The following is an 8816-nucleotide window of genomic DNA, read 5'->3' as shown; positions in this document are numbered from 1 at the left end:
AAAACAAGCAAGGGCCCCAATCCTGAATCAGTTTTGTGCAAAGTACTCCCCCTGCCCCCATAGGTCTCCATAAGACATAAAGGTGTACCTGGGCACAGTTCATTGCAAGATTAGGGTTGAGGCTGGCAATGTTTACTGTAATCATATTTGATCTTTACCCCCTAAACCTGAAAATTCACTTCCCTTTGAGAAGCATCTGATTTTAAAAATAGAAATTATTATTGTGTAGATAACTGACCACAACAACAAATGACAGTTCTCCACTCTGTTTTTGGCTCAGTAGTGTATGGCACTCCATGACTATTTAGAAGAATTCACAGTGACTGTGCTACTGCACTTATAATCAGGCCTGGTATTAACGAGAAAATGAAACACAATAAGACAGAATATTTGTTTTAATTATAAGCATATGTCACAGGAAACTCATTTACTTCTTTTAAGAATTAATGTACATCACATTCATTTATCACCATTTTCAGTGGTGGCAGAAGCATCCTGTATCCTGGAATCTGTAGAGACATTGAGATAATAAGGGTTTATAAATATACACCAATAGAGTCCAGAGTAGCAGATGCTGCAGCATGTGTACAACTCTCTGGGAATCAGTTTCATGTTTTTGCTTGAATTTCAGTTCAGATTATGTTCATGACTATGGATAATGTGATCTATCTCTGATACTGCAATACACTGTATGTTTCAGGGTGGAGGACTGTGTATGATGAGGGTTATATCTAGAGTTGAACCGTGGCTAATGCTGTTGGATAGGGGATTCCCCTGTTCTTGAAAGGTTTCTATTGATTGGTCCATTGAGCTAGGTAATTATAAGGCCCTCATCTCTATAGTATCTGAGTAATTTCCTTTTTGCAAGTGTTTGTAAGTTGCTGTTAAGCAACACCACAAAAAACAGATGAATTTCTCTTTATCTGCCATGTTGAATCTGCAAACATAATTCAGTCCCAAGATGACTCTCCACTAATGATCTCTCACTTTGGTAAATACAATTACAAGATACAGTATGAGAGCGGGAACTCAAACCAAACAGCTGCTACCAAACAGCCTTACTCCTTCATGTTGCATCTCCAGGAGAGTACATGTTGCCAGTCCTTGCAATTTTACCATTATTCTTGTAATATTTTATGGGGTTTTGTTTGATAGCCCTGGCTCCTGGAATCATGTGAATCTGTGAGTTTCTCAGCTTCAGTTTTTTTAAGAGTACATTTCTAGCTCTGATGGCTTGCAGAGAAAAGGTGAATCAAACAGCAGAAGACCCGTAAAAAGGGCTGGAAGTATTATTCTTTAAAAGAATCTCATGTTATTTTAAGCCAGCTCATGATTTTTTTTTGAAACTGACTCATGATTTTTGAATGCTAATAGATTGGCAATATTGGTATTTTAGGATGGGTTTTCCCCGTTTGAACCATTTGACAATTGAACTGAGGAGAAGAGGGGGATTTAACGCACAGAGTGTCCTGCAAATCCAGAGGGAGGGGAATCTCCATCTCAGCCCCCCAGCCTCTCTTCTTGTCTTTCGCCACACCAGTGATTCTTGCAGCTCTATGCGTCTCTGTGTTGTGCGTGTAAGAGTTCGCCTGCAAAAATAGATGCAGTGCAACGATTTCAAGAGAGCGGGGAGAGATTAAAACCCCTTCTGAATTAGACAACCCCCAGAGAGGACTCTGCCTCCCCACGAGCAGCTGACAGCCAGCCCCTAAAAACAGTCCTACACAAACCCACTGATGCCTCCCCCGAAGATCACCGCCCTTGGCCTCCACCTGTCTGTGTCACACGGATGCTGCATGTTGCATGCTCTTGACAGCAGCTGCTCCCCCTCTTCGCTAGCATGATCTCCCCCCCACTTGCTGCGGCCGCCTCCTTCCTGTCACGACCCCCGCTGCTGCTCCTCCCACTCCCGCTCAGGCTCGGACCCTCCCCCCGCCCCAGCTGTCAGCCAGCCGCCCGCACCCCGGCTCTGGTTGCTCGGGAACTGCAGAGTCAACCGAGCTTGTCCGCGCGGTGGGCGGGGTCGAGATAGGAGAGCGGACAGAGGGAGGGGGTGGGGCCCCCAGCCCCGCCCGTGCGGAGGAATAGCCCGCTCGTATTGGCCGCTTGGTGGGGGCGTGGCTTCCTGCAAGCTTGCTCTCTCTCCCACTGGTGGGGGGCGGTGTCAATGCAGTCCGCGGGGGCGGGGCGGGGCGGGGCGAGGCGAGGCGAGGCGGGCAGCGGGCTAGGCTGAGATCGGAGCGGGCTGGCGGCGGCGGCGGCGGAAGGGGGATAGAGCTAGAGAGGGGGCGGCGGGCGCTGCCGGGAGTAACGAAAACAGCGGCGGAGCCGCAGCCGAGCAGCCGCTGGAGCCGGGTGAGTGCCGGGGCCGCGCGGCGAGGGGGAGCCCCTGCCCCACCTGTCACCTCCCCGGGCTGCCCGGTAACGGCGGGGCCGCTCCTCTCCTCTCTGCCGCCCGGCGGGCGCGGATGGGCTCCCCCGCCCCGGGCAGTGAGCGGCCCCTGCGGGGCGGGCTGGGGCTGGTTTCCCTGCGGCTCCGGGGCGAGGGTGTGTCGGGCTCGCGGTTGCCCCTGAGGTAATTCGGGCCGAGGGCAATTGGGGGGCGGAGGGTCGCAGGGGTCTGTCGGATTCATGGCACGTCCCCGGCTGGGACGGGTCGGTGCTGGCGGCTGCCTCGGAAATCCCCCGCGCCAGGTTTGCGGCTTCCCCCTGCTAGGGAAATGGACCAGTTGCTCTTAGGCAGGGAGCGACACACAGGAGAGATGCGGGCGGAGAGGTGGCGCGGGGAGCATCGGGGAGCTCCAGGCACAGCCCCCCCCTCGCCCACCCCGGTCGGGGAGAAACCCCCTTCCCCAGGTTCAGCTGCGGGGAAGGGGAAAGGCGCAGGGATCCTGGTCGCGGCGGGGCTGTCCCTTGACTCTGCTCCAAGCCTCCATCTTTCAGATCAGCCTCTGGCTAGTGGATGTGCAATTAAATATGGATTTCCTTTGCCCCCGCCCCTCCCTGGTCCTGGACAGCTGCAAGGGAGAAGGATGTTCTGAGTGGGACGCTTATGGCTCACACTTCTAACCTGCCCTTCAGAGCCTGCTATGGGCTGGAGGGGAGGAGGCTGCGTTACCCTTTTAATTCCTGATTCCTGGCTTCTGTGTGGAGGGTGTGTGGGTGGTGCTGCTGCTTAACTACTTCTCCAGCCTCTGGTTTTGGATCCTCCTTCTCCTGTCTGCATAGCTCCATTGCCTAACGTTGATGCGGCAGGTAGCTTTTCCAAGCTGTAGCAGGAAATTGCTATAGTGAAACTGACAAGAATCAGTTAATTTCTTCCAGCTGTTGCTTGAAGAAAGCTATAAGCAACATCAGGAGCATTAGGGTTTTCTGTAGATCAGAAAGACAATACTATATGGTCTACATTCACATTTGGAAGATTAACTTCTATTCCTTATGGATGTGAAACTTAATTTTTTTTTAAAGTGAAAGCTTTGATGCTCCACAGATCAGATTGTGAGTTAATACAATATAGAATAGGATTTGGGGGAAAAAATCAATTTGTTTACTCAGTACTGGCAAGTGAAAGCTTGCCCTGGAGACTGAGAGGCCTAAGCCATCAGGTTATGCAATAACTAAGGCCAACACTTTCAAATAAATTACTGTGTTTTTGTTCTGTGTTTGTACAGCATCTTGCACAGTGGAGTCCTTGTCCGTGATTTAGGCTCCTAGGTCCTATGATAATTCAAATAATGGCCTGATATAAAAATAAAAAAATCAAGAGGTGCTGAGCACCTGCAGCTCATGCTGAAAGTGATTGACTAAGTTCTATAGTACCAATTGTAGTAATGATCTTTTGGCTACAGTGCTTGATTATGGAGTAGCCCAAGTCTGTAAATCCTGCTTCTCCTTATTGATTGTGTGAAACATTTTAATTGAATTGTTTTCCTCTGTAATTAAACATAATATGATTGATTTTACATTCTATAGTGCATTTTGGATTTGCCAAAACCCAAAATAAACAGCAATTTTTTTTAAGTTTCAATATGCATATTACCTGAATAGCAAAGAAGTCTAGTTTTCAACTTTCATGTCTGTTACAATAATGCTTTGTGCTTCTATTCAGGGCATGTACATTTTTATAAGAAACTTGCATTTTTTCTGCTGTTATAATTTAGCCCTTTTATGGCTTAAAATAATTTGAGACTTTTAATCAGAGAAACTATTAAAACAAGAGGGGAAAGGGAAGGTGGTAGCCTTGAGGGTTTCAAAAATCAATACTTGGATTGCATGTTAAAGTGATGTTAAAGGTCAAGTTAAACTGATGAAAACAGGAGAATTTAAAGATGGGGTGGAAGACTTTATGTGGAATCTGTTTTTGTTTAAAATCTCCTGGGAAAATATGCTTACGTTACGAATACTTTTATATTACTTAAATTGAACATTTTTTTAAAAAAAAATCACATTTACTTCTCCCTATTTTTTTGTTGTTTGCATTTTACTCATTTTGGCAATGAATGGAAACTTGTCACCTGCACTCTTGGCAAGTTGTTCTGTGAGGGCATCTTTTCTGATTATGTGTAACATTTTAAAAATATCAATTTAAAAAATCCCAAAGTACTAATTCTTCAAGGTTTTTAGAACATTGTTGTCTCGAACAGGAAATTTTTCAGATCACTTTTGTTTCTTCTTACTGTAAGAACAATGTCTTACAATGCTGTTAGTATTGCATATAATATTGTACAAGAATCATATATTTTTATTTTCAGCTTAATTGAAATATTCAAAATTTGTTTTGATAACTACTAAAATAATATTTTCATCTTAGTTTTAAACTAGAATGACTATATTTCCTTGTAACTCAGAAGAAAACATTTTCATATCTTAGTATCTAAATACTAAAAAGTATGTACTGTGATGCTGTATAATCCTAACAGTAAGCCATCAAGGAGTATTCATTTCCATAAATCTTGAGGGTTAGCAAAGTCACTGCTACTGTGTCTGTTCACTACATTGACTATACAACTTAGTGAATATATACTGCTTCATGACAGAGCTTTACAGATTTTTGAGCTAGCATGTCAGATTCTACCACTGGAGCAATGATGTATTTATCTGCACCACTAGTGTGGTTTGACAGTAGCAGTGGCTATTTCTGTTAATGCATGGAGTAGAATGGGTGGGTGGGAAGAGAATCAAAGCTCCAAGTACAAAGGAAAATAAAAATAAAAAAAAATTCCCACCTACAAAAGTCTAGTTAGAGAAAGAACAGTTCAACTCTGTGGGGGGGAGGGGGAATTAGTTGAGATGCTGTCTACATGGGGATACTATTGAAAATTGTTCAGATGCTTCAGTGCCAGTGCTTCTCTATGAAGCATATCACACACTGCTCTCAGACTTCAGTAGCTATCAGTTTTTCTTGATGGAATTGAAGTTGTTGCTAAAACTCTATATGATATGGGTTCTGGCTATCTCAGAGACAACTTTCTTTTCACCTTCTGCCATGGTAGTTGGGATTACCTGTGAAACTTTTCTGAACAGTTACCATATTGAATACTGGAGATCTAGAAGCAGAGCATTCTTAATGAAGGATTGTCATCTCTGGAAATTCATTTCCCCAATGGGCCAAAAAGCTCCCCCCTTTTTTTTGTTAACGTTCACAATGTGCTGCGAAAGTTCCCATTGGTCTTTTCTTGAGAATAGTGGTGTGAGCAGGCAAAGTTCTAGAGTTTTAGGCTATGTCAACATGTCACACTAAGCCTGGGCTCTGGCTCAGTTCTCCTTTCTCTCTCACTCACCCCCCCCCACCTCTTACTTGGGTCAGCAAGAGCACGGGACCCAGGTCCTAGGACCCTGCTAGGGGGATGGACTCAGAGCCCAAGTCTCATTGTGGCTCAGGTTCAAGCCTGGTTATTTTGCAGTGTGGATGCTGCTCAAGCTATAGAACTGAGTCAGAAGATCTGTGTAATACAGTATGGATGTGTTAGCATAGCTGTGAGCCCTAGGTCCAGCAACTGTAAGCATAGATTTGCAATGCAGTGTGGATGCTCGAGCAAGGGCTTGGAAACCGTGTCAACAAGCTGGGTTTACAGTGCAGTGTAGTTATACTCTTAGAGCAGGGGTGGCCAAACTTACTGGCCCTCTGAGCCACATATGACAATCTTCAGAAGTTCGAGAGCTGGGGCACACCTGCCGGGGGTTGGGGCTTCAGCTCCACTCCTGCTGAAGCCCCGAGCCCTGGCAAGTGCTCCTTGCTGGGCAGAAGCCCCGAGACCCTTCCCTCCCCACTAGGCAGAAGTCCCCACCACCCCACCCTGCTGCAATCCAGAGGTCCTGAGCTCCCCCCCACCCCCCCCACATCTGGTAGGTGGAGAATGAGAGGGGTGGGGGGGCTCTGCGAGCCACACTTTAATAGGAGAAGAGACGCATGTGGCTTGCAAGACACAGTTGGGCCACCCCTACCTTACAGGCTTATTTGAATTGCTACTTTGACAGTTTTGGTTTAGAGGATTGTTTTTATATTGGCTATACAAGTTTCCCGGAGTTATATCTTAGGCAATTTTTTTTTTTTAAAAGTCAAGAAATAAAAGGACACCTTGGGAGAAGTTTGATGGGAAGATAGGCCAGCTCATCCTGTCATTTCACTGTTTGAAAGAGATTATTGTTATTTTTAAACATTTGTAATAATACCTTCCATTTGAGGATTTCAAGGTGCTTTATGAGCAAGCATAGCATCATGGACCTGTATGGTTGGAAGGGACCTCAAGAGGTCATCTAGTCCAGCCCCTGCTCCTGAGGCAAGATCAAGTTTATCTAGACAATCCCCGACAGGCATTTTTCTAACTTGTTCTTCAAAACCTCCAGTGATGGGTATTTCACAACTTCCCTTGGATGCCTATTCCACTGTTTTAACTATCCTTATAGTTAGAAAGTTTTTTTTTCTGATATGTAACCTAAATCTCCATGGCTGTGGTTTAAGCAGATTACTTCTTGTCTTGCCTTCATTGGACATGGATAAAAATTGATCACAGTCCTCGTTATAACAGCTCTTATCATATCTGAAAATTATCAGGTCCTCCATCAGCCTTTTTCATGACTAAACTTGTCAATTTTTTTATCCCCCTGTTCTCCCACAGGTCAGTTTTTTTTAAAAAACCTTTTATCATTTTTGTTGATTTCCTGTGGACTTTCCAATTTGTCCACATATTTCTGAAAGTGTGGCACCCAGAACTGGACACAGTAGTCCAGCTGAGGCCTCACACTTACTAAACAATTTCCTCCAATGTTTTGCATATGACACTCCTGCTAATACATCCCAGAAGGCTAGCCTTTTTCTCAATTGCATCAGTTTGTTGACTCATATTCAATTTGTGATCCACTATAACTGCTGGATCCCTTTCAGCAGTACTACTGCCTAGCCAATGGTTCTCCATTTTGTATTTGTGCATTTGGTTTTTCCTTCCTAAGGATAGTACTTTCCATTTATCTTTATTAAATTTTATCTCTTTGATTTCAGACAAATTCTCCCATTTTTTTTCAAAGTCATTTTGAATTCTAATCCTGTCCTCTGAAGTGGCAGAAATCCTCCTGAGTTTGGTATCAAATGCAAATTTTATAAGCATACTCTCCACTCCATTATCCAAATCTTCAATGAAAATATTGAATAGTATCATACAAGGATAGACCCCCTACAGGACCCCACTAGATACATCACTCCCAGTTGGACAGCGAACTGTCAAGAACTACTATTTGAGATTGATCTTTCTGCCAGTTTTGCACCCACTGTGACAGATATGGCAATGCATGCAGTATCCTGGATAAACTTTACTAAATTAAATTTAAGTATCTTTGGAGTCCATTGTATTAAAAATGCAGTTTATGTATTATTGTGGGGTCTTATGTAACTTTTCTAGGGAAGAGACATGGCCAATGTAAACCTGGGGAAGTGTTATGAACTTCAAAGAACTATTTTAAATAATGTAATAGAAAAAGTTAAGTGGGATTCCTTGGCAATATGTGGCAGGGGGTGAATGCAAATTACTTCCTTCAGTTATGCGAAGACCCAACCTTTGAATTTTATGCTGAGGAAGGGACCATTGGCTGATTACCTATTCATGTATCTGCAGATCAAAGACACAAACCTAAAGGTTTTTGCGGATACAGACTAACACGGCTGCTACTCTGAAACCTAAAGGAGTGATTCTCAGATTCTTGTGTGTGCTTGTTCTTTGATAACAGCTGTTATCAACTTGTGACTACAGAGGGGGAAAAACTTTTTGGTGTGGTTTGAAGGACGCCTGAGCCCTTGTTGGAGTTGGCAGGGGGTGATCACTTGTAAGCATAGTTGCATGGGTGTAGGTTCTTGTATTGTTTTTAATATGGTTTCGCTGTAATGTTTTCACCTTAAGAATAAATATGCTTGAATAGGAAAAGCTTTGTGATAACTCACACTTGTGGGCAATAATGCTGTTTAAAGTCCCTTGGAAAAGGCAAAACAGGCCTGCTGAGGCCATCTGACTTGCTGGGGAATTCACAGTGTAGGCTGGGAACTGTGCAGCCTGGAAAAACCCTGGTCAGAAGGAAGAGAGTTGCAACTCTCTACCCAAGATAGGTGATGGCTGAGGATCCTGGAGTCTAGAGTAGGGTTACCATACGTCCGGATTTTCCCGGACATGTCCGGCTTTCTGGGACTCAAATCCCCGTCCGGGGGGAAATCCCCAAAAGCCGAACATGTCTGGGAAAATCCTGGGCCAGGGGCTGGCCCGGGGCCGGCGGTGCCGGGCGGCCGGGGGGTGCGCCGGGCCGGCGGGGACCGGCAGTGCCGGGGGGGGGCT

General features: G+C 45.0%; 1 protein-coding gene across 3 annotated transcripts in view; it reads left to right on the top strand.

The window, feature by feature from the left end:
* Positions 1-2262: 2262 nt before the first annotated feature.
* The window catches only part of CDKL5 (cyclin dependent kinase like 5), a 213508-nt gene continuing 206954 nt past the window's right edge, over positions 2263-8816 (top strand). For all 3 annotated transcript variants that reach the window (XM_034755895.1, XM_034755902.1, XM_034755884.1), the window contains exon 1: positions 2263-2355. The gene's annotated coding sequence lies outside the window, so the exon portion shown is untranslated. The remainder of the gene's footprint in view (positions 2356-8816) is intronic.

This window comes from Trachemys scripta, chromosome 1 (assembly GCF_013100865.1).
Source record: "Trachemys scripta elegans isolate TJP31775 chromosome 1, CAS_Tse_1.0, whole genome shotgun sequence".
In the NCBI taxonomy this organism is placed as follows: domain Eukaryota; kingdom Metazoa; phylum Chordata; order Testudines; family Emydidae; genus Trachemys; species Trachemys scripta.
Note: the sequence above shows the minus strand (reverse complement) of the source record. Positions and strands in the feature narration are given on the sequence as shown.